General features: G+C 41.2%; 1 protein-coding gene across 4 annotated transcripts in view; it reads right to left on the bottom strand.

Moving 5' to 3' along the window:
• The window catches only part of FAR2 (fatty acyl-CoA reductase 2), a 177,461-nt gene extending 151,467 nt beyond the window's left edge, over positions 1 to 25,994 (bottom strand). For 2 of the 4 annotated variants that reach the window (XM_059886547.1, XM_005206902.5), the window contains exon 1: positions 24,999 to 25,402. The gene's annotated coding sequence lies outside the window, so the exon portion shown is untranslated. Of the gene's footprint in view, positions 1 to 24,374; positions 24,710 to 24,998; positions 25,403 to 25,625 lie in introns of those variants that run through there. The other 2 variants (XM_059886546.1, XM_010805374.4) reach the window with 2 other exon arrangements.
• Positions 25,995 to 26,253: the final 259 nt, after the last annotated feature.

The raw sequence follows: 26,253 nt of genomic DNA on the forward strand, positions 1-26,253 counted from the left end.
CAGCCCAGCGTTTCTCATGATGTACTCTGCATATAAGTTAAATAAACAGGGTGACAATATATAGCCTTGATGTACTCCTTTTCCTATTTGGAACCAGTCTGTTGTTCCATGTCCAGTTCTAACTCTTGCTTCCTGACCTGCATACAAATTTCTCAAGAGGCAGATCAGGTGGTCTGGTATTCCCATCTCTTTCAGAATTTTCCACCATTTATTGTGATCCACACAGTCAAAGGCTTTGGCATAGTCAATAAAGCAGAAGGCAAGACTACTGGAGTGGGGTGCCATTGCCTTGAATGGCACCCCACTCCAGTACTCTTGCCTGGAAAATCCCATGGATGGAGGAGCCTGGTGGGCAGCAGTCCATGGGGTCGCTCTGAGTCGGACATGACTGAGGGACTTCACTTTCACTTTTCACTTTCATGCATTGGAGAAGGAAATGGCAACCCACTCCAGTGTTCTTGCCTGGAGAATCCCAGGGACGGGGGAGCCTGGTGGGCTGCCGTCTATGGGGTCGCACAGAGTCAGACACGACTGAAGTGACTTAGCATAGCATACTAAGAGGAATACTATGTTATTATTATTGAATTACTTTCTATTCATTTCTTTCTGAGCTTGGTCTTCAGGAATCAGCTTCTGTAGCATCTAGACATGCACTAATTTAGTATCCCTAAAGGTCCTCATCCATCAGCAAACATACCATTCCCTACTCCCAGAGTTGACCAGGAACATCATCGGGGTAACTTGACACCTTCTAACAGTAAAAGGTTCCCTATAGTCCCTCAGAGCATCATAAATCTTAGTAATTTCTGTCAACAGAGGCAGGCTCATCTAATTACACACTCTCTTCTTTTATGGAGAAAGAACCAAAGTTCAACAACTGCCAACTGGTCTCTGGTTTCAAGCCAGGATAAACCATATAGAAGAGACTTCCCCTGACATCTGTGTTTACTTTTAAGTGACACATTAGCACAAACTCACCCTCTGGTATTTTCTGGAACTTTGAGTGCAAAACCTATTTAATTCATTGATGAGGATATGCACATTTATTTTGACTACATTTTTTATTTTTGATGCAGCATTTCTCTAAGAATCATATCAGTAAATGATAATGAGGGATCTTTATTTCCCCATAATTCCCATCACTATCTTTAAAGTTCTTATTTCCTACATGAGGTCTTACAAATGGTCCCCAGATACCATTCCCAGTCATTGGTAAAAGAAGCAAGTTACATTCACATACTCATCCAAAGAAGGCATCTTTATTGAGTAAGGTAAAATGTCAACATAGAAGAAAAAAGTGACTAAATAAAGCATCAAATTGTGTCAGAATAATGCATGAACTGGCTTTGATCATAGTATTTATATGACAACTCTGGACAGTTCACTTAATCAGAACAAGAAGTGTAAATTACCTCTGGGAGAAAGTGAGTAGGAAAAGAAAGAAAAGTAATGTAAGTGACAAGGTAGCAACAGAAGAATAGAAGAACATACAAATAAGGGAGAGTGGGGAAAGTTCATTTATTGGTGACAGGGGATGTTTGAGCATATGCAGAATCTGAGAAGAATTAGATAGAAAAGAGAGAGAATGAAAATAAATGTAAGTGAGGTTTTAGAGAAGCTGAGAGGACATAAAATTAGTAGAAAAGATAGAGTGATCAACACTGAACATAGCAAGGTCACTTCATCCTCTGAAAAGGAGGGAAAGAGGTATGGGAGAGGGGAGGTAGATAAATGCAGGTCGGAACAGAACCTGAGTGAGATCTTGGGTTACTTATTTTTTCCTCTAAGGAGTATAGGCAAGATCATATTTTGCCAATTAAAGAGCTAAGGGAAAGTGTTCCTGGAAAGGGATAAATATTCATAACCATTGCTCTAGGTGAGAAAGAAAACAGACCAGAAACCAGTGAAGAAGCTGAAGTTGCAGAGTGTCAAGCAGAGGTTAGATTTATACTATCCCACTTCATACAAATACTTACTTGGTTTTCTCCAGCAACACCTGAGTGCCTGCAGTTGGAGCAGGAAAAATAGATTGTTGGCAACACGCAGATTTGGGGGTATAAACAATGGACTTGGGGAAAACAAATGGAAAAGGTCAGCAGCTGGCAGATGGGTAAAGTAGTGGACCTGGTGCTCAGAGAAGGAAGTAAAACCAGGAGGAAGCTCATGATGAGTAGGAGAAAGTGTATGTGTGTGTGCGTGTGCGTGTGCGTGTGCGTGGGGCAGGGGGGAGGGGGAGAGAGATGGGCAGAAAGGAGGCAAATGACTGGCAGTCTTGCCAAATTGGAACAGTAGCTCTGGTGGGAGAAAGAAAATGAGAGAGCTGGAATAAAGAATGTCACTGTCCCAGTGTGAATTTTTAGATTTAGAGGTTTCAGATACAGCAGTCTGGAGCAACATGCAAGCCCAAAGGTTAGACTTGGAAGTAGGTTTCTTAAAACAAGGTGCTTTATTTAGTGTTTTATATGAAAGTTGACAGAAGTTTTAAAGGAATGGACATTTGTGAGCTGCGTGTCTGACAGATATTGAAGAATGATCTGGAGGTGAAAAGTAATGGCAACAAGGACTGGCAGAAGTTGCAGAAATTGCACAAGAGGAGAGGTTTGCCTTTGGGGAGAAAACAAAGACCTGCATGAGCAACATGGAAAGGTAGGATGACACTTGGCCCAACTCACATGGGAGGCTGACGTGAAACAGTGGAAAAATCCTTCATGGGGTATAAAATGTCATTTAAATTAAGGGTGTTATTATTACTATTTGTGTACAAAATTATATATAGACATGGATATTGGAATCTATCCACATGCATACAAATTTATGTCTTGTATGCTATCAATACTACTTACTATTAACATTTCAGCAACTCTTGTAATATCTTGCACTTTATCTTAACAGTTCTTCAAACATTTAATATGCACAGTTCAGTATTTTCTCACCACAACCCTGGGAGGTAAACAGTAGATACAATCATCCCTGGATGTGAAAACTGAAGAGATAGCAAGTGATTTGGCAAAGGCCAAGTTTTTTGTTTTTTTAAATAAAAGAAAGTGAAGTTTTCTAACTCCCAAAGGAAATGAGAAAAGAAAAAAAAATTCTTTACCAGGTGTTCATTTGCTTCCTGCTTTCCCTATATAATAACATCTAAGATGCATGCATAGCTGATGCCTCTCTGTTCCCTGTTTTTTCTTAGCCACCACATACAAGTATATTAGAACTTTAAAGGCTCAAATGTATTGAATTTGCAAGGTGATTCTATCTTCAACAGCTAATTTCCTTTCTGAGACTTCGTATATTTACCTGTTGATACAATTATTTTCCAAACTGTCTCTTGGTACTGAATAAAAACCCACAATTCTGTGCCTTAGACACTGTTCATCAAAAATGAATATAGAATAATTTTTCACTGATTTTCAGGAAAGTAGGATGCTACTCTCAACACAAATATCTACTATATCTAAACCCTGAGTGTTTCAATACCAAAGGTTTCTTTTTACTCACTCTCAAAATAGACTTTTGAGTTGGAATTGGCTCTCTTAAATGATTATGCTCCAACAACAACTGTATTTTTGTGTTAATGCTTGCCTAATGACTATTTTAAACTTTGTAGATATTAGTTTCCTTATCTGCAAAATGTGTAACCTCCATGATTGATTGGATATGGGTTTTGTAAAGTGTATTGCATAGTACCTTAACTTGTTAAACACTCAGTAAAATAAGAGTGATTTTAATCAGCCATGATTTACTAGCATGCAATTCACTCTTGGAGTATTCCCTTCCTTTGTGTGAACTGTATCATTGCATTGACACCAATAGGAGGAAACAGACTAATTGTAACCTTGAGTCAGATTTGATAGACAGAGTGCCTGAAGAACTATGGATGGAGATCCATGACATTGTATAGGAGGCAGTGATTAAGAAGATCCCCAAGAAAAAGAAATGCAAAAAGGCAAAATGGTTGTCCGAGGAGGCCTTACAAATAGCTGAAAAAAGAAGAGAAGCAAAAGGCAAAGGAGAAAAGGAAAGATATACCCATCTGAATGCAGAGTTCCAAAGAATAGCAAGGAGAAAAGAAAGCCTTCCTCAGTGATCAATGCAAAGAAATAGAGGAAAAGAATAGAATGGGAAAGACTTGAGATCTCTTCAAGAAAATTATAGATGCCAAGTGAACATTTCATGTAAGATGGGCACAATAATGGACAGAATCAGTGTGGATCTAACAGAAGCAGAAGATATTAAGAAGAGGTGGAAAGAATACACAGAAGAACTATACAAAAAAGATCTTCATGACCCAGATAATCACAATAGTGCGATCACTCACCTAAAACCAGCCATTTTGCAAAGCAAAAGTCAAGTGGGCCTTAGGAAGCATCACTACAAACAAAGCTAGTGGAGGTAATGGAATTCCAGCTGAGCTATTTCAAATCCTAAAAGATGATGCTGCGAAAATGCTACACTGAATATGCTAACAAATTTGGAAAACTCAGCAGTGGCCACAGGACTGGAAAAGGTCAGTTTTCATTCCAATCCCAAAGAAAAGGCAATGCCAAAGAATGCTCAAACTATCGCACAACTGCACTCATCTCACACACTAGCAAAGAAATGCTCAAAATTCTCCAAGCAAGGCTTCAACAGTACGTGAACTGAACTTTCAGATGTTCAAGTTGGACTTAGAAAAGGAAAAGGAACCAGAGATCAAATTGCCAACATCTGTTGGATCATCAAAAAGCAAGAGAGTTCCAGAAAAACATCTATTTCTGCTTTATTAACTATGCCAAAGCCTTTGACTATTTGGATCACAACAATGTGTGGAAAATTCTTCAAGAGATGGGAATATCAGACCACCTTACCTGCCTCCTGAGAAATCTGTCTGCAGGTCAGGAAGCAACAGTTAAAACTGGACATGGAACAACAGACTGGTTCCATACTGGGAAAGGAGTCCGTCAAGGCTGTACATTGTCATATTGCTTAATCAACTTATATGCAGAGTACATCATGTGAAATGCCAGGTTGGATGAAGTACAAGCTGGAACCAGGAGAAATATCAATAACCTCAGATATGCAGATAACACCACACTATGGAAGAAAGTGAAGAGGAACTAAAGAGCCTTTTGATGAAAATAAAAGAGGAGAGTGAAAAAGTTATCTTAAAACTCAGCATTCAAAAAACAAGGATCATGGCATCCAGTCCCATCACTTCATGGCAAATAGAAGGGGAAACAGTGGAAACAGTGGCAGACTTTATTTTTGGGGCTCCAAAATCACTGCAGATGGTGACTGCAGCCGTGAACTTAAAAAATGCTTGCTCCTTGGAAGGAAAGTTATAACCAACCTAGACAGCATATTAAAAAGCAGAGACATTACTTTGCCAACAAAGGTCCATCTAGTCAAAGCTATGGTTTTTCCAATAGTCATGTATGGATGTGAGGGTTGGACTGTGAAGAAAGCTGAGCCCCTAAGAATTGTTGGACATGACTGAGCAACTGAACTGAACTGACTAAACCTTGAGTCTGAAATCACAGTCTCACTGAGGAAGAAGTTTACAAACTGATTACTTAAAAAGCAAAACAGACAGGGAAGGATGTCTTTAAACAAGACATAAAAGTCTAGGACAAAGAGAAAATGCTTGGTAAATTTACCAACATGAAGAGTTCTTCAAAACACACCAGAAAGAAAGAAGACAAATCACACAGCAGGACTTACTTCAATCCAACCCCATGAATCATAGTTAATATACAAATGATGCCAGGCAATGATCAGTTAAGAGTTTTGTAAGGAACTGTAACTGGTATACTGCTTTTACTCAGGACATATTTTCTTCTTGCTTTTCAAATAGAAAATGTTCTGTTTTTGTTAAGTCTCTAGTATTCCTCAGTTAGCTCCTCCTTTGGGCTTCCAGCACTCTTAGAAACCCCTGCTCCTTTCACCTCCCTGAGGACCAGTCTGGTGACTGTAATGTTGAGGGTCCTCAGATGATGTGTGGAATTACACTCTGAGGGAGGTAGAAACTATGCCTGAGGATGCCAACGTCGGGGATGGGGAGGGAGTGGGTGGTTTGAGGAAAAGAGGTAGACAAAGCTACAAAGTTTCAACCCAGGAACTCTGATGTTAAAATTCCCTTTGGAGTAGTTACATGCCTGTCTAGATGAAAGCACTAGAAACAAGCAAGCTGGTAGTGGTAGCCATCCTGAAAGTGAATACAGTGGTACTTTGACAGACTAATTGCTTAACCAAGGCCTATATCTAAGGAAGGGAAAGAGGCTTAAATAGAGGCATTATGCAATGCCTATTGTTCTTACCAAATAAAACCTGGTGCAATAAATGCCAAACAAGTAAATAATGAGGTTTAATTTAATTAAATGAGGTTTAATAATGAGGAAACTATTTCTATGGCAACTTATCATGCATTAACTGCTGCCTTTAGATTGTTAGATTTTTATTTCTCAGTGTGTATGAGTGCTCAGTCACTCAGTCATGTCTGACTCTTGGTGGCTTGATGGATTGTGGCCTGCCAGGCTCCTCTGTCCATGGGATTTCCCAGGCAAGAATACTGGAGTGGGTTGCCATTTCCTACTCCAGGGGATCTTCCTGATTCAGGAGTTAAAACTGAACCTCATACGTCTCCTTCATTGGCAGGCGGATTCTTTACTAGTGTCTATTACTAGGTTGAAGCATGTGAAATTGCCAACAGTCAACCATCGTGACCTACAAATGGCCATTGTGCCCAGTTCAGCCTGCATTTTATTTGCATTTTACAGACGAAGAAACAGAGCACGTAAGTAACCTTCCAGAAAGAGTCAAGCCTGGGCCCTGATCACTGAGCCTCTGTTTCTATAATCATTGTGAGCCACTGAAACGCACTGCCTCTCCACCACCCTGAATTAAAATGATAGAAATAGTTTCTTTCAACCTAAAAATTCTATCCATGAATCTGTGCTACATCATCCCCAGTCTCCATATACCAGTCTCTTCATGCCTTGCAATTTCTTTTGAAATGAATCAGTGCTCACCTAGTCACTCAACTGGAAATCTCATAATAGAATTTTCTTTCTTTTTTAAATTTCTTTACCACTGGTGACTGCAGCCATGAAGTGAAAAGACACTGGCTCCTTGGACGAAAAGCTATGACAAACCTAGACAGTATAAAAAAAGAAGAGACCACGTTGTCAACAAAGGCCCATATAGTCAACGTTATGGTTTTCCAGTGGTCATGTACAGATATAAGAGCTGGACCATAAAGAAGGCAGAGTGCCAAAGAATTGATGCTTTTGAACTGTGGTGCTGGAAAAGACTCTTGCGAGTCGCTTGAACATCAAGGAGATCAAACCAGTCAATCCTAAAGGAAATCAACCCTGAATATTCATTGGAAGCACTGGTGCTTAAGCTAAAGCTCTAATACTTTGCCCACCTGATGTGTAGAGTTGACTCATTGGAAAAGACCCCGATGCTGGGCAAAACTGAGGGCAGGTGGAGAAGGGGGTGACAGAGGATGAGATGGTTGGATGGCATCACTGACTCAAGGGATGTGAGTTTGAGCAGACTCTGGAAGGTAGTGGAGGACAGGGAAGCCTGGCATTCTGTAGTCCATGGGGTCGCAAAGAGTCAGACATGACTGAACAACTGAATGACAACAACAAACCAGAACCCAAATGATATTTATTAAGCCTACCTCAGCAGGAGCCACAGAACCCTAGGGCTTGAGAGCTGGGAGGAACTTTGGAGATAATCCAGTCATTTTCTAACTGAGTGAGCAGGGGGTAGAATCAGGACAATAGTTTAGACTCCTGAGCCCTGGTCTGCTCTTCTCTCCCCTCTCTTCTCACATTGGACTCATATGTTATAAATCAGGGGTCCCCCAGTCATGGACTGGTAACCGTCCATGGTCTGTTAGGAACTGGGCTGCACAGCAGAGGTGAGGGGAAGGCAAGCAAGAAAAGCTCCATCTGTACTTACAACTTCTGCCCATCACACACATTACTGCCTGAGGTCTACCTCCTGTCAGAACATTCTGATAGGAGCACAAACCCTACTGTGAACTACACATGTAAGGAGTCTAGGTTGCATGCTTCTTATGAAAATTGAGTGCCTGATGATCTGCTTTTGCATTATGGTGAGTTGTATAATTATTTCGTTATATATCACAATGTAATAATACAATTAAAGCCACAAGAAATGAGTTGGCTTCCCTGATGGCTCAGTGGTAAAGAATCTGCCTGCGATACAGGAGGTGCAAGAGATGCACGTTCAATCCCTTGGTCAGGAAGATCCCCTGGAGAAGGAAATGGCAACTCACTCCAATATTATTGCCTGCAAAATCCCATGGAGAGAGGAGCCTAGAAGGCTACAGTCCAAGGTGTTGCAAAGAGTTGGAAATGACTGAGTGACTGAGCACACCTCAATAATAATAGAGTTAAAGGGCACAATGAATGTAATGTGCATAAATCATCCTGAAGCCATCCCATATCCCCAGTCTGTGGAAAAATTGTCTTCCACAAAACTGGTCCCTCATGCCAGAAAAGTTAGGGTCCTCTTTGTCTCTCTGCAGGACCCATGTAACTCTCTAACTCTCCCACATGACAATAGCTCAACTCATTGGGCCAATCACTCTTCTAAATGGTTTACCTGTATTAACTCATGAGTCAGCACAACAATTTAACAATACTTACTATTATAAACCTCATTTTACAAGTAGGAAACCAAGGCACAGAAAAATTAAAGCGATTTACCCTAGTTCACATAATTTGTAGACTAGTGGCAGAGGCCATTCCCCCTTCACCCAACCATATGCCCTTTGTCCTGTCCAAAGCACAGACTGACTTCTTTTGGGAAACAGTTCCCAACTGTTGCCTCACTCTGTTGAAAGTCCTTTATCTGCCAAACTCTCTGAGCCTCCAGGAAACATCAGCTTATGTGGAATTGGCTATTTATTTGTCTGTTTTGTCTACTGTTTGCAAACAACTTTAAAATGTTGATTGAATTCATGAAAGAATGACAGGCCAACTAAATCTCTCTATCTTTGAATTCTCCTTACTTCATCTATCTTCCATATAGAAGCGAACCAGGGAAACTAGTGAGACATTAGTGCATAGGTTCCATGGAGGCTCGTAAACCCTTTGTTTATCTTCCTTAAAAACCAAAGATAAGCCTTTTGATTGTTGTTCCACATGTTTGGTAATGAACTCATGAGGCTATTAAGACAGCAATTTTCTTCATCCATAGTCACTGTATCTAGGGCCCAAATTTGTTTTAAATTTTATACTTTGACTTGTTTTTTCTTAATGTATACATTTTATTGAAGTATAGTCGACTTACAATATTTCAGGTGCACAGCAAGGTGATTCAGTTATACATACACACATATACTATTTTTCAGATTATTTTGCATTATTGATTATTGCAAGATATGGACTATAGTTCCTGGTGCTATACAGTAAATTTTTGCTACTTGTTGAATATCTATTTTTAAAAAAATAAGAAATCTAGCATTCTATCCATACTAAGTCAAACAAGTAGAATCAAAATGTCATAAATTTCTTAGGCAAAAATTCATAAGATTTCTAAAATATATATATTATACATACTATATGTATACATACACACACGCACACACACACAAAAGCTTTTCTACTATGCTTGATAAAGGCTTGAGAAAGGACATAAAAAAAACAGAGATGATTAAATTGGAAAACATACACCAAATGAAATGAGGGCACTGAATATAAAATAGAAAAAGTGAAACAAACTACACAAAAGTGAAAGATCATCATATAGTCCAGTTGTTTTTAAACATGGCTGCTCATTAGAAACATATCTGGAGCTCTGGAGAAAAAAATAGCAATACCTAGGCATTTGTATTTTTCAAAAATTTTCAAGATAATTCTGATATGCATCTGGATTTTAAAAAGTGATTGCAAGTTTTCTATTAAATTGTAATTTTGGAGATATAGAATTCTATTATTTTTCCATTGACCATTCATGATACAATAGTATTAAGAGAATAATAGTTACATGATCACAATAGTAAAAGATGTTTATCAGTTTTCACAATCAGTAGCCAGACAAAAAATAAAGCCATAATGGGAACATTATTAACCTAACAATATGAAACACTTACATACAATTTGGGGGGTTAAGCTGAGTGATGCAATAAGTGGAAATGCATACATATACATGTTTTCCCTGCCCAGCCAGTTGGTGCATTGAATCCATTTACATTTAATGTAATTATCAATATGTATGATTCTATTACCACTTTAATTCTTTGGGGCTTATTTTGTATGGATCTTTTCCTTCTCTTGTGTTTCCTGCCTAGAGAAGTTCCTTTAGCATTTGCTGTAAAGCTGGTTTGGTGGCACTGAATTCTCTTTAACGTTTGCTTGTCTGGAAAGCTTTTGATATCTCTATCAAATCTGGATGAGAGTGTTGCTGGTAGAGTATTCTTGGTTGTAGGTTCTTTCCTCTCCTCACTTTAAATATATCATGCCATTCCCTTCTGGCTTGTAGAGTTTCTGTTGAGAAATCAGCTGATAACCTCATGGGAGTTCCCTTATATATTATCTGTCATTTTTCTCTTGTTGCTTTTAATATTAATCTTTAATTATTGTCAGTTTGATTACTATGTGTCTTAGTGTGTTCCTCCTTGGGTTTATCCTCCCTGGGACTCTCTGAACTTCCTAGACTTGGTTAACAACAATTTCCTTTCCATGTTAGGGAAGTTTTCAGCTATTATGCTTTCAAATATTTTCTCAGGTTCTCTCTTCTCCTTCTGGGAACCCTATTATATGAATGTTGGTGCATTTAATGTTGTCCCAGAGGTCTTTTAGGCTGTCTTTTATTATTTTTTTCCCCTATATTCTGTTCTGTGGCAGTGATTTCCACCATTCTGTCCTCCAGGTCACTTATCCATTCTTCTGCCTCAGTTATTCTGCTATTGATTCCTTCTAGTATATTGTTCATCTCTGTTTGTTTGTTCTTTATTTCTTCTAGGTCTTTGGTAAACATTTCTTGCATCTTCCCCATTCTGTTTCTGACATCCTGGATCATCTTCACTATCATTATTCTGAGTTCTTTTTTCTGAAAGGTGCCTATCACCACTCCATTTCATTGTTTTTCTGGGGTTTTATATTGTCCCTTCATCTGGGACATAACTCTCTGCTTTTTCATTCTGATTAACTTTCTCTAATGTGGTTTTTGTTCTAGCTGTGGGATTGTGGTTCTTCTTGCTTCTTCAATCTGCTCTCTAGTGGATGAGGCTAAGAAGCTTCTGTAAGCTTCCTGATGGGAGGGACTGGGTGGTGAAAACTGGGTTTTGCTCCAGTGGGCAAAGCCTTGCTCAGTAAAGCTTTAATGAGAGTATAAAAAGGCAAGTGACAGATTGGAAGAAGTTATTCAAATTACATACATCTAATAAAGGAATTGCACCCAAGATAGATAAAGTATATGCACAAATCATGAAAAAATTACCCAATAAATAATAAACCTGGTAAACAAATGAACAAAAACTTGGGCATATCTCAAGAAAAGATATCCAAATGGCCAATATACAAAATGGTGCTCCACCGTCAGTCACCAGAAAAATATAAGTAAAAGTACTATGTCATACAACTACTCTCGCACTGAAATGGATAAAATGAAAAAAACAGGCAAAGGACACACGAAGAAATGTCAATTTGTATTGACAAATGGAACAAGTAGAACCTCTTGACTACTGCTTCTGGGAGTATACACTGTAAAACCACTTTGGTAAACCCTTTGGCAGTTTTTATTAAAGCTCTCTACATAAATCAATTCCATATGGAGGTATTCCCATCTGCAACTTGTACATGTATTCAGCAAAAGACATTCATAATAAAGTTCCTAGTAGCACTATTCCCAAGAACTCTATAGTGGAAACTACCCAACTTTTCATCAACAGAAGATAAATTAAATGTGGTATATTCGCATTCGGAATAATAGATAGCAATGTGAATGAATACACAAAGCCCTGAAAGAATCTTAAAAACATAACACTGAGTGAATAAGCGGGACATAAAATAATGCACACTGTATTTTACTTATATATAAAACTCCAAAACCTAGCAAAACTAATCTATCTTTGAACCTTGCTAATCAATGACTTGGGCTTCCCTGGTTGACCCAGTTGGTAAAGAATCCACCTGCAAAGCAGGAGAGGTAGATTCGGTCCCTGGATCAGGAAGATCCCCTGGGAAGGAAATGGCAACCACTTCAGTATTCTGTGGATATGGACAGAGGAGCCTGGCAGGCCACAGTCCATGGAGTCACAAGAATTGGACACAACTTAGTGCCTAAACCACCATCACCCACCAATCAATGACTTAGAGGTCAGTATAACGGATACTTTGGGGGGCAATAGGTGATGACAGGATGGCAGTGTGTGGAAAGCTGGTAGTGTTTTTCTTTATAATCTGGAACCTGAAATCTGAGAGCTACTTGCTATATTTATGACACATTCACTCTTTCACATGTAAGTTGTACCTCATAAAAAAATTAAAAACACATGAGAAGAAAGAAGAAAATAGTTATTACCTATGTTCATTATTCAGAGAAGGCGATGGCACCCCACTCCAGTACTCTTGCCTGGAAAATCCCATGGATGGAGGAGCCTGGTAGGCTGCAGTCCAGGCGGTCATGAAGAGTTGGACACGACTGAGCGACTTCACTTTCACTTTTCACTTAATGCATTGGAGAAGGAAATGGCAACCCACTCCAGTGTTCTTGCCTGGAGAATCCCAGGGACGGGGGAGCCTGGTGGGCTGCCATCTATAGGGTCGCACAGAGTCAGACACGACTGGAAGTGACTTAACAGCAGCAGCAGCAGCATGTTCATTATTAATCCGTATCTAAAATGTACAGTTTGGGAGTGTTCTTCTTTTTCTGTTTTTGGTTTTGGTTTCAGTTTCATGTTGTTTGCTCTTCTTTGCTTTTTGTGGAGTTTTTGTTTTGTTTGAGTAACACTGAAGTGCCTTGTAGATAGTTTCATCACCACATTCCACTGTGGTAAAGAAGAATCAAGTACTAGTTTCCTGGGTGTTATGGGTTGAATTGTGTCCTCTAAAACTCAAACATTAAAATCCTCAACTGTAGTATCTCAGAATGTGACATAATTTAGAAATAGGATTATCATAGAGGTAACTTATTAGGATGAAACCGTACTGAAGTAGAATGGGTTCCTAATCCAATATGACTGGTATCCTAATAAAAAAAGGAAGTTTGGACACACAGACATACCTGAGAGAAGGGGATATGAAGATACAGAGAGAAGATGGCATCTACAAACTGAGAAGAGGCTTAAAATAATTGCTTCTCTCATAGTCTTGGGAAGGAACCAACCTTTCAACACCTCGCTTTTTCGAGTCTCCAGATATCTGAGATGCAGGAAGGATGGGTGATGCTCAAAGTGCTTCTGCATTAGGGAGGCCTACCACCCACACCTACTTCAACTAGCATCTCAGGTTGAGAAGCAGAGGCTTTAGGCAAGGGGTGACATGATCCCTTTTTCTGTTTTGGAACAATGGAACATTCTGGATTATGTGACACATTGAAAATGGATCTACAAAACCTAACCATCCAGAACAGCTCTAAGGTCCTTGTGAGAAATCCTCAGAAGGGATCTTTCCTGAGTCTGGAGGTCTTCAAGGAGGTAAAATGGTCATTTGATTGTTCCTAAGGCAGTGGTTCCTCATCTTGCTTTGATTATGACCCCTGTGAAAATCTGTTGAAAATTATAAATGTCCCATCAGACAAATACCTTCATCTAGATTTAAGAGTATGGTGATGATGGTTTAGTTGCTAAGTTGTGTCCAAATCTTGTGACCCCCATGGTCTGTAGCCTGCCAGCTCCTCTGTCCATGGGATTCTCCAGGCAAGAATACTGGAGTGGGTTGCCATTTCCTTCTCCAGGGGATCTTCCTGACCCAGGAATAGAACTCAGGTCTCCTGCACCACAGGCAGATTCTTTACCAACTGAACTATGAGGGAAGTACTTAAGAGTATAGGTGAGGATTTTTTTCAAACAGAGGATTGGTTTTTGATCTCACTTATAGAAATAAAGTTGGATGGCTGAAGATACTGGGGTGTCCACGTGTCATCACACAGGAAGTCAGTGCCTAACTACTGGCCCTACACCAAGACTCAAAGGTATCATCCTGAAACTATAACTTGCTCACATTGGTTGTTTCTGCTCTTCCATTTCTTTTTCCCACTATGATTAGCAGTTAACTACTTAAAACACAAAGAGATTGTGTTATCTATCTTAAAAGGCAGAAAGGAAAGGAGGAAGCATGAAGACTGATCTCCATCCATGGCAGTTTGGGGAAAGAGTGAGTGACTAAGAGGAAAGTGACACGGGCTAGTCAATCCTCAGGACTTATAGTGGATACAGGAGAACACTATTCCTTAGGGAGAATTTTCATTATCTTCCCTGTGGACTTTAATTCATTTTAATTCCATTTCCCATCACTTTCTTCTTGGTGTTAACTGCTCAGGGTCATGGGAAGCTAAATCATTTGCTGAAGCTTGTTAGGAGGGGAAAGAACAGGAAATAAAAATATATGAGTATCTTATATTTTTACACTGAGGGTCTGCTGAAAGATTTCACAAACTCCAAAGTTTTAACTGGCTAAAAAATGTTCAATGAATAGAGGGCACTAAAACTTAATGGCAGGTACTATAACTTGTTTACCACTATATTTGCAGAGCCTAATACCCAATCTGACACATGGTAGATGCTCAGTAAACTGAATGAATGAATAAATAGAATTATCATGGAATTTGCAGTCATAAGATCTGGATAATATTCTACACTTATTCATTAAATAGATATGTGACAAGTCACTTCAGGTCTTTGGGACTGGCTTGTTCCTTATTATAAAATGACAAATTTAGATCAAATATTGATACGGTACTTGAACATTCTACAACTTAGAATATGAATAGAGTTAAGGCAAAGCTGTTTGCTCACCATTATGTATGGTAGATTAGATGGCACATGTGCTAGCATATAGAATGTCTAAGAGTTCAGGGGAAGGCTAATTTGAGAAAGTTTCACTGTCCTAAAAGAAACTGAGACCTAAATTTATCTAAAGTGCAATCCTGTGATCAGCAGTGCACTCAGTGTACTTGCATAACCACTGCTTCAGGTGGGACTGGACCAAAATAGTAAGAAGAAAAGAAAGAAGTAATGTCAAAATTCTAGTAAGGAAAGAGGTTTGACAAGTCCAGGTTACTGAGAAAGAAGGAAACTGCTCAGTTCAAGAACAAATAACTCTTTCAGACTCTCCTGCAGCTTGGAGAAGTTTTATAAGTAGATCTAATGTTCTCAAAGCATTTTGGTGAAAGAGTAAGAGTCCATCCTTCAGAAGACACAGTTATCTTCAGAACAGATATGTCCTGAAGGTCTTGTGTAAGTAAAACACAATGGAAGCTAGTCAATTCAGAAAGAGACAACAGTTATAGCATAATAGAACTAAAAATACACAGACTGACATAAAGTTGATTTCATTAATATTTATCAGGGTATCTTATTTACATTTATGTTTCACGTGGAATTAACTGGACAATTTCTCTTAATTTTTAGACAAATAGTTCCATTTTTATTAAATGAGTATTATCTATCTCTAAAATGATTTTATTATTGGATAAAATTATGCTATTACCAACACATTATTTAGTATTAAATGTTCTTTCTTGAAAACAAAACTTTAATACATGCACACATAGTGAATTGTTATACAGAGCTTCTTTTATTCAGGTTATCAAATTCTTCTGGGCAGATTATTCCAGTTTCTTAACAATATTAGAGAATCTAATTCTATTTGAAATGCTTTAGTGGTTTTAAATATATTGGGACCAGACACATAGTTTAATGGCCTTCCTAATTTCCAACTATCTTGCCTTCAAAAATACTGGGAACTTGCACTGACTTTTGTGGAATGTGTCCTCTCACTGACCTGTGATAAATAAAGCACCATTTTTCTGAAATGATCTAAAATGTGGAGCATTTTCACAATGACTTTTTTTCTCATTTCTTGGCTCAGAAAATATTATTCTTGCCTCCTGTGGTCATCCTGTTATTCACCAGTGAATGTTATTGACCCAGCATCTCCCCTGAGGTGGATGGGTGGGTAAGCGGAAGGAGAGGTCAGAGTTTGGCCTTTTCTACACAGATTCACAAGGCAGAGCTTCTCGTCCTTCCCTCAAGTGTGTGCTTCAACAAATGGGGGCCATCTCTGGAGGAGCTTTGGAAGCTAAAATGCATTAGAAAGCATGTCCAAAAGCCAGAGGAGATGCATTGCCAGCTGCTGCTAGAAAGGGCTTTTGCTGGACTTCAGGGGTAAAGGATACAGAATTATCTAGGAGTTTTAAAATAAACCATGACTAAGACAATAGATATATGCTATTCCTAGTGTCTGTTGATTAAAGTAAGATGATTTTTTTCACTGTCTACTTAATCACATTGTCGGTTCCACAAAGAAATATGTATTATAATATATAATATATATTAAAATATATATTATTTTTGCTTTGATACAGTGTTAAGTGGAAAAATTGGCTGTTGAATGAAGATCTCACCTGAAAGCATCCTTTTTTTAAAGCCAGGTCTCTGAATTAGTCATGGAAAGTGCCCTGATGAATGTGGCTGGCAAGAAGCCCTGTATTTCATCCTATTTGATTGATTCCCCCAGAATACTGACCTCTGGATAGACTCTGTGACCACAGTGACAGACCTAAGTACAAGCCTCCATCTCCATCTTCTAAGTCCCACAGAAGCAACTGGACCAGCTGTTCTCACATTTGTACCTGTGCTGTGCTGGTTATGTACGAAGGTACCTGGGGAGTCTTGTACCAAAAATCCTTACTCAATAAGTGCGGGGTAGGGATAATGAATGGAGAAGGCAATGGCAACCCACTCCAGTACTCTTGCCTGGCAAATCCCATGGACGGAGGAGCCTGGTGGGCTGCAGTCCATGGGGTCACTAAGAGTTGGACACGACTGAGCGACTTCACTTTTACTTTTCACTTTCATGCATTGGAGAAGGCAATGGCAACCCACTCCAGTGTTTTTGCCTGGAGAATCCCAGGGACAGGGGAGCCTGGTGGGCTGCTGTCTCTGGGGTTGCACAGAGTCGGACACAACTGAAGTGACTTAGCAGCAGCAGGGATAATGAAAGGTATAGTTGTCATCCCAAACTTAAGACTGTCACCCTTAAACCATCACTCTTCACAAAAAGGATGCATTAATAAAATACAAATTTGCTTAACTGAAATAAAAATCAAAGGTGACTACTCACCGGAAACCCATGCTCAGCAGCAGCAGACTTCAACAACTAAGTAATATCAGGGTTAATTACCCCCTAAACTTCTTGGACCCTGGGTATGTTTATCTGACAGCCCATCCTTTACATGAGTTTAAATGTCTGAGTAACTTTCAAAAGCTATCACCTCAAAACTATCTTCTGCTCTTTCCATTGGCAGGTAACACTAACTATACTGTTGTTGTTCAGTCATTAAGGTGTCTGACTCTTTGTGACCCCATGAACTGCAGCACGCCAGGCTTCCCTGTCCTTCACATGTCCAGGAGTTTGCTCAAATTCATGTCCACTGAGTTAGTAATGCTATCTAACCATCTCCACCTCTGCTGCCCTCTTCTTTTGCCTCAATCTTTCCCAGAATCAGGGCCATTTCCAATGACTAGCTATACTAGTCATCCACAATAAATGACATTGTTATAACTCCAATGACAATGTTTGAGGAGCTTCTAGTCTATCAATTTACCTATCTGTATTTCCAGCTTTGACATAGACTGAAATGTTTGAATCCTCGAAAATGTATATGTTGAAATCTACTCTCTAACCTTATGGTATTTGAAGGTGGGTCTCTGGGAAGTCATTAGGTCATGAAATGAGAACTCTGGAGAATGAGACTGCTGCTGCTGCTAAGTCACTTCAGTCATGTCCAACTCTGTGCGATCCCATAGACAGCAGCCCACCAGGCTCCCCTGTCCCTGGGATTCTCCAGGCAAGAGTACTGGAGTGGGGTGCCATTGCCTTCTCCGGGTGAATGAGACTAGTGCCCTTATAAAAGAGACTCCTAAGAACTCCCTTGTGAAGTTCCACAATGTGAAGTTCCAATGGAAAGAAGGACATTTGTGAACCAGGAAGTGGTCCTCACCAGACATCACATCTGCTGGTGCCTTCATGTTGGACCACTGGCCTCCGTAACTGTAAGAAACACAGGTTTTTGTTGTTATTTATAAGCAACCCATTCTACGGTGTTTTATTATAGCAGCCTGAACTGACTACCCCCTAATATATAAAAGAAGTCTATTAAAATTTTTACAGCCAATGAGTTAATAGCCTAGAGTAGGGGCTGACAAATATTTTATGTAAGGGTCGGATGGTAAATATATTAGGCTTTGCAGATCACAACTACTTATTATGTGGAGCACCAAAGCATCTGCAATAGGATAATAGGATGAATTAGTGCATGGCACTGGCTGATTTCCAATAAAACTTTATTTATGACTACTAACATGTGAACTTATGAAATCTTTCATGTGCCATGGAACATTATTCTTGCTTTTCTAAAAACCATTTTAAAATACAAACACAATTCTTAGTTCAATAGATAGAGTAAAATAGGCAGGAGCCGAAATTGGCCCTCGAGTCACTGTTTGTAGACCCCTTGGCTAGAGCACTGAGTGGATGAAGCCCTGGCCAGAGTCCATAGCTGTGTGAACTTGTTTCTTCTGTTCTGCTCTGTTGGTTGTCCTTGGGTCATAAATTGCACTTCTGCCTTCAGCCCACCACCATGCAAATACACTGGGAAGCAGGAACAAAGATGAACGAGATTCACTGCAAAATCAGTTCCCGCAGACATCCTATGTGTTCACACTGTACCCTGTTGGGGATATACTACAAACATCAACTAAGGCTCAGAACTACCATGGGACACGAGAGGCCCTTCCCCACTGTTTATGCATCAGCTTCCTCATGGGTACATCTAAACTTGACAGAATGTACCCTCAAGAGGTCCTGCATAGCCTTGCCAGGAAAGTAGAAGTTAATTTTTTTTAATTGTTTTTAGTCACACTGCAGATCTTGCTTGTGAATATCATTGTATAACTGATTCATACAGTGGAATTGTTTTCATCATCAATTTTGAGCTTATTAACAGAGTCAATTCAATTCTGGTCTTCTGCTTTCTTCCAACTAAGTTGCATGAAAGAGATAAGAGAAGTTGATGGTTAATAGAAAGCTGTGGATGTTAAGAGCTTTAATCTATTAATATAGGGCAGCATTTCCCAAAGCGTGTTAGGCTAATGCTGACTCTGTCAGATGTTCTGCCAAAAAAAGCATTTCAAGGTCAAATAAGTTTAGGAAATGTGGCATAAAATACCTCTTCTTTCTTGATGATTCTTAAAGTGCATTATTAGTGTATTAAAGGCTCCAAGGACTCCTGCAATAAAACTGCTTAATTGGGTTAAATTGTTCCTTACACTTACATGATCAGGAAGCTTTTCTTTTTCTTTACTTGACTATTATTAACATCCCAAGAAACTAATGATCCATAGACTACATTTCTGGGAAACACTGATACAGAAAAGGTGGAAGAATGGAAAGCTTCTAAGCAAGGGAGTACGCTATGCTATAGAGCAATCACTTTCACAAGGATCAGGCCTTTCTATCCGGGTTTTTGTCATTTTAGACTATCCCATATGCTATACATGTGTTCAAGTCAGAAAAGCAAGAGTCATATTTGTTGTGGTGGTAACCTCTTACAAAATTATAAAGTGTGTGCACATTTTATAAATAATCTCAATATTACAAAGGATAATATGAAAAGCATATTATTTTCTTCTCTCTCACCCCATTTCCAACATCCTGGCATATTTTTCAGAGGTACCAGGCAGTGTTATCAGTTTCCACGTCACTTTTCAGTTCTTCTGCGAAAACTCTAAATTCTATGCATCAAGGACAATAGTTTTGAGTTATAAAAACTCAGCAGTATCTACTGAAGGAATTTCTTCTCACACTTCTTTCCTCTGCCACCTCTTATCGTCAGTCTTTCACCAAGGTCTATCAATTCGACTTGTGAAATGCACTTCAAGTGTGCACACTTTTCTCCATTTCCCCTATCAGCACAGTCGCTGGCTGTGTCCTAACTGTATTCTACTTTTCATTCTTGATCCTGCTAGTCCATTCTCCTTATTTCAGCTACAAAGGTATCCTTAAAATGTAAATTACCCTCTGGCTTCAAAGTCTTCAAAGGCTTCTCATTAAAATAAAATTCACAATCTTTATCAAGATCTGTGACGATCTGCATGACCAGGCTCCTGCCTACCCACCCTCCACAACACACACACATACACACACACACACTCATGTCCAGCCTCTCAGAAACTCCCTTTTCCAACACACGTGCCTTCTTTTTATCCCTTGAACACTTCCAAGCTTTTCTTCTCTTTACAGATTACCTACTTGCTACTTCCTCTACCTAAATGGCTTTTCCCTCCTTTTTTCTTTTTCTTTTTTTTGCCAAGTGAATCCCTGTGCCTCCTTCAAATATCAATTTAAATCTTTCCTTTTCAGAGACCTTCACAGAGCACCAAATCTGAATCAGCCCATTTTTTTCACAGCCCCTTGTTCTTCTCCATACTACTTCTAACAATGTGTTATTATGTATTTATTTTTTAATGTCTGTAAGATCCAAAAGATCTTACAAATCTGTTTTATTCCATACTAAATGCAAGAAAATTGTCTTTCGTGTCTGGTCACAGAATGGGCTTAATAATTACATATTACATGATTAAAATTATCCAGTGGAAAGTTCTTTTTATCTCCTGCCTTTTTCTTATGTGAAACTTTACACCCTTTCAGATTTCCATTTTTTGCACACTTATCAGCCAAAAGCCTCATTCATTTCTCTCTATTAGAAGGGGAACTTTAAGGACCAACTCATGTAACTCAAGCTTCACCAACCATTTGGTTTACTTTACTCTCTTCTTAGGAACTTACTGTATTTATTTTCTGTACCGTTCATTTGGTGCCTAATCTCATACTGACTTGTAACAACTTATCAGGTGTGTTAATTAACAACTTATATTTACATATGCGGTCTTGCCAATGATGTCATAAATCTATGGAAGCCAGGACTTGTTACTTAACACTCTAAAGTTCACAGCATGCCTCTGCACAGAGTAGCTGAATGAAAGAGTCCCCATCCACCTTCTTTTAACGCCTCAACTTTAAGACTTTAATATGGAAGTCTGACCCATTTCCTTTCAGTTTATTTTCTTTCTCAACCCTGTGTGTTGCCATTTCCTTTCTTTCAGAAAGGACCCATTTCCTTTCAGTCTATTTCTTCCTCAACCAGTGTGTTGCCACCATGCTGGGAATGAAAGCTGTGGTAAGGATAAGTTCTGAGGTCAGAGGGAAGTGACTAAGAGAGGAATGCGAGGACAAAGGACTTGTCCAAGGGTTCTCAGTTCCTCCCGCAGTGGAACAGGAAGTGAAGATAACCTGTCAAGTGACTAGGTGTACTTTACATTGCCAGGTATCTCCCTGAACATTTAAAAAGAGTGCTTTGCTCAAGGTTTTGAAAATACGAGTATCTAAGGCAATGGCACCCCACTCCAGTACTTTGCCTGGAAAATCCCATGGATGGAGGAGCTTGGTAGGCTGCGTGCGGTCCATGGGGTCGCTAAGAGTCGGACACGACTGAGCGACTTCCCTTTCACTTTCCACTTTCATGCATTGGAGAAGGAAATGGCAACCCACTCCAGTGTTCTTGCCTGGAGAATCCCAGGGATGGGGAGCCTGGTGGCTGCCGTCTGTGGGATCACACAGAGTCTGACACGACTGAAGTGACTTAGCAGCAGCAGCAAACATTAAATGAGGCAGAAAGGATTACCTTCTCAAATAATTTCAATCAATGACTCAGTTGTTCATTGTTCAATTTTGGATGAACTTCCCCCAAATATCAATTTAATTCTATAAGTATCTTTGGGATCCAGAAAGGTATTCTGTACTTTTAGTTGCCAATTCCAATCTTGCTCAAATAATGATTTTTAAGGAATACTTAAAATACTAAAAACCATAGCTACTTTTTATTTTCTTCTTCCACCAAAATATAATGGTTATAAAAGTTCTGCAACCCTTTTGATATACTTAACCAGATTTCCTCAAACTACTTCTGAAACATGGAGTAGAAAAGTAAATGTGTAATAATACCATCTTTATTAGTATACAACTGTTCAAGGTAAGCAGACAGTTTAACAATTATTAGCTCTTTTTACCTGTATGTTTTTACAACAACCTGTTAAGATGAATACAGTAGTAGATGTTGTCTGTTATGTTTAGTTTATCAATGAGAAAACTGGGTGTAGAAGGACTTAGTGGCAGAAGCATTCGGCAGCTAACTTTCAGATTGTATCAGAGAATTTACCGGCCACGTAGGACTGCTGAGACAGTGCTGTTATTCAGGAAGTAACCGAATAGGCTTATGAACCTGGGCTCAGCACTGGCTACAGAATTTGCAGGGTCTAGTATAAGATGGGAGAAGGCAATGACACCCCACTCCAGTACTTGCCTGGAAAATCCCATGGACAGAGGAGCCTGGAAGGCTGCAGTCCACGGGGTCGCTGAGGATCGGACACGACTGACTTCACTTTCACTTTCAATCATTGGAGAAGGAAATGGCAACCCACTCCAGTGTTCTTGCCTGGAGAATCCCAGGGACGGGGGAGCCTGGTGGGCTGCCGTCTATGGGGTCCCACAGAGTCGGACACAACTGAAGTGACTTAGCAGCAGCAGCAGCAGTATAAGATGAAAATTTGAAGCTCCTCTTTAAAAATTACTAAGACAGCTGACAGTGACAGCAGAACATTAAACCAAGTATGGGGCCCTTCTGGGTACTGGACCTTGTGAGCTGGCCTAGCCTGAGGTCTCTGGACCTCTATCATCTGGGTGACTGGGTATCCAAGAGGCTGTGAGCTCCTGAAATTATAGACAAAATTCTATGCTAATACGCATAAGTTTATTTTTCATATTTTGTAGCTTTTATCAGATCCTTAAGTGCTCTGTTAAGAAAATAAAATAAAGCATTAAGAATTCCTCTTCAAGAGTAATGAATGTTCTCCAAGAGACCAAACACAATGTCACAAGAGACTGGCAGAGGCGGCATGCTGGTGTCAGTGTACACCAATGTTCCTTCAGAGGTTGTGTTTGTTCATGCGTACGTTTTCATAGGCACACAAGTATTAACACAAAGACAAAGAGTTCTTAGGGCTGCCCAGATGTTGCCAGAAAGAAGTAACATCTGATTGCATTTTCAGATGATAGTAAAGCAAATGATGAGACATTCAAGGTGATGTTGAGACGTTCAAGATGACTTTCTTCACAAACCCCAAGGTGATACCCAAACATGACCCTGATATGAGGTATTTTATTTATTTTCACCACCTTAACAGAAGCTTCTCCCTCTTCTGCAATTAGATGTCACACTCCCTCTTTTAAGGAGAAATGTCTCACTGTAAGATTTACCAGCTCATGCTGATTTACATCAATTTTATAGATAACTATAACTCAGAAATAGGAGTAAGGTAGGAATTTGTTAACAGAACAGGTGTAGAAGATGCTCTCAGAAAAGGGAAAAGAGTACTCTAAAGACCTGTACCCTGAAAATACAACAGAAGAAATGCTGTGAGTCTTGAGTCTGGCTGGTAAAAACCGATCCCATCTCCTAGAAGATTCACATACAAATAGCCCTTAAAATGGATTTTGCTTTAAGACCTGCTCCTTCCGTTTGAGTGGCTGACTTAAAACTGTATTTAGTCTCTTTGTCCTTTTCCATTAAATATGCATCTCAGCCAAATCTCCAACTCATATGAATAGGGATACAGAGAGATGGGTAATTGAAACCTCAGGGTAATTCTCAAATTTTCATTTGCACAGCGTGTCAAACATTTCTTGATGCGGCCTCTAACAAGTAGGAAAACACGATTCACTTGAGATTGTGGTCACTCTGCTGTCCCCACTCTCGTCCCTGTTCATGTCACAATGGGGCAATACATAATTCAACCAACCGCCAAAGCTCTGGCAGGTCCAGAAAGAATCTTTTTTGCTCACACTTAGTAGCCCATCCATGGAAGAATAAGTGTTCATAATTCTACCCATCCCTAGAGGTGAAAGAGTAGGAAGCTGGTAGGTGGGATGTTTTTCTAGGGTTTCTAGGAGGAAGATGGTCATTTAGTCCTTTAATTGCACGGAATTGCCCCGCGGGTTATCGTACACGCCAAGAGTGAGTGAGCAGCTTCCCTCAAGCCCATCCGCACCTGTGGTAATCTTCTGGTACCCGCTTACCTGCTCTCTCCAAGATGCCCAGGCCCAGCAAGAAGAGGTGGAACACACCTGATGGTGTAAGACGCCGCCCAGGCCCATTGCAGTCTAGGGGTCGGTAAGCAGCGAGGCCCGAGTAGGATGATTCATGCGGCCACAGCCCAGGGTAGGGCTCGGAGTCGGGAAGCGCGCCCCGACTTGTCTAGCGCGCAGAGAGGGCAGCCGCCACGCCCCACGTGGCCTGCTCTCTCCAGGAACAGCCCGGAGGGCCGAGGAGGCCTTTGCGAGACCTGGTCGGTGCCTCTTGCCCCATGGGCCCGCGGCCACGGCGGGACTCCAGCGTTAACCCAACCGTGCCCTTCCCGTCGCGCGCCCTTCCCGCCCCCGCGCGCCCCACCTCGGCTAGTGATGCCGGCGCCCAGCGCGCTAACCCGCTGGCGGTTGACTGCGGACTGCGAGGGCAGCTCCAGGGCAGAGCCGCGGAAATCCCACTTCTACCGCCTGTCCCTGCGCCCACCCTTCCTCGGGGCCTCGAGGCCGCCCCGCCCTCGCTTTCGACCCCGCCGCGCCCTGCCTGCGGGCCACGCCGGCCGGCTCTCGCCGGCAGAGGCGTGGGCGCTCGCGCGGCCGAACTGCGACCCCGAGTACCTGCTCCTCCAGGCGAGGGGCTGCTCAACTAGTGGACCTCGAAATCCCAGTCCTTCCCTGGGGCTCCGGGAAGTGCTCCAGTCTCAACGAAGCTGCTCTCGTCTTTTGGCTCCCAAACGTGACACTCTATATATCCGGCTCGGAGACTGGGTGTGGGGCGGGAGGAAACCACCCTCCCTCCGACCTTCCCCGCGGCCACCGCGGCCACCGCGGCCTGGGCGTCGGGCGCGGAGCCGGCGGCTGCTTCTACCCGGGGCGGGAGGAGGGCGAGGGGCTGGCGAGGGCCCTACAGGCCGCCGGGCGACCTCATGGTGGGCAGAGCGGCAGTGCGCGCAGGCCCGCCCGGCAGCTTCCATTCATTCAGCGCCGAGCAGATCCGCTCGCTATTACTCCCGGGTAGGATTTTTTTCCCTCATTTTTTTTTTTTTAAATCGGTGGGTGAGGGGGGAGAGGGAGCAGGAAAGGCGCCCCTCTCTGGTCTGGAAAAGAAGGGGAGCTCCCACATCTTGAGAGAAAGGGGGGGGGGGTGGGAGAAAGGGGAGGAGGAGAGACAGAGAGCAGGAAGGGAGAGACGGAGACAGGAGACAGAGGGTCAGAGGTTCTATTGTGAACACTTGGAGGACGCACCTTTCCCCCAGCCACCCTAGCGGAAGAGGCAGCCAAAAATCCGATTGTACTCAGCTTGTCCGTACTGCACGCCCAGTGGGAGGGATGCTCTCTTATCGGCTCCAAACTCTGCGGAGGCGCCTGGCAATGACCGACCGGCGCGGTGTCCTTTTAAAAATCCAGGAGGGGCTGGATTCACGGAGCCCCTTGTGCTGGACGGAGGCACGGTTCACTCTTGCTCGGGGTGCGGAGGGCAAAAAGCAGGCTCTATCTTCGTCAGGTGAGAGTAGGTAGGTGGATAGGAGACTAGAGAGGATCAGAGATGGGGCTGCAAAAACGCAGCCGGTCAGCTTTGCTCTGCAGCACTTCTTAAGATTAAGAAAAGAGAATGAGAGAGGTTTTGTTCATAAGCCTAGTAGCTTGGGGGAGAGGGCCGCGGGAGATTTGGTTTGGTCTCTGATACGTTTTGAAAGGAAAAACTGGAGCCTTCATCAGGAAAGACTTTTAAGGGGACAGACAGGCACATGAGTGGGCTTGTCACAGTTCTAACCCAGGACGTGCTCAAAAAAAGCAGTCAACGCCCAAGCTCATTTCTTGGACAATTTGGAAGGTAATAAGAAAAGCCAAAAAAGGAATATTGTCCTATAAG

Source organism: Bos taurus, chromosome 5, assembly GCF_002263795.3.
Source record: "Bos taurus isolate L1 Dominette 01449 registration number 42190680 breed Hereford chromosome 5, ARS-UCD2.0, whole genome shotgun sequence".
Taxonomy (NCBI): domain Eukaryota; kingdom Metazoa; phylum Chordata; class Mammalia; order Artiodactyla; family Bovidae; genus Bos; species Bos taurus.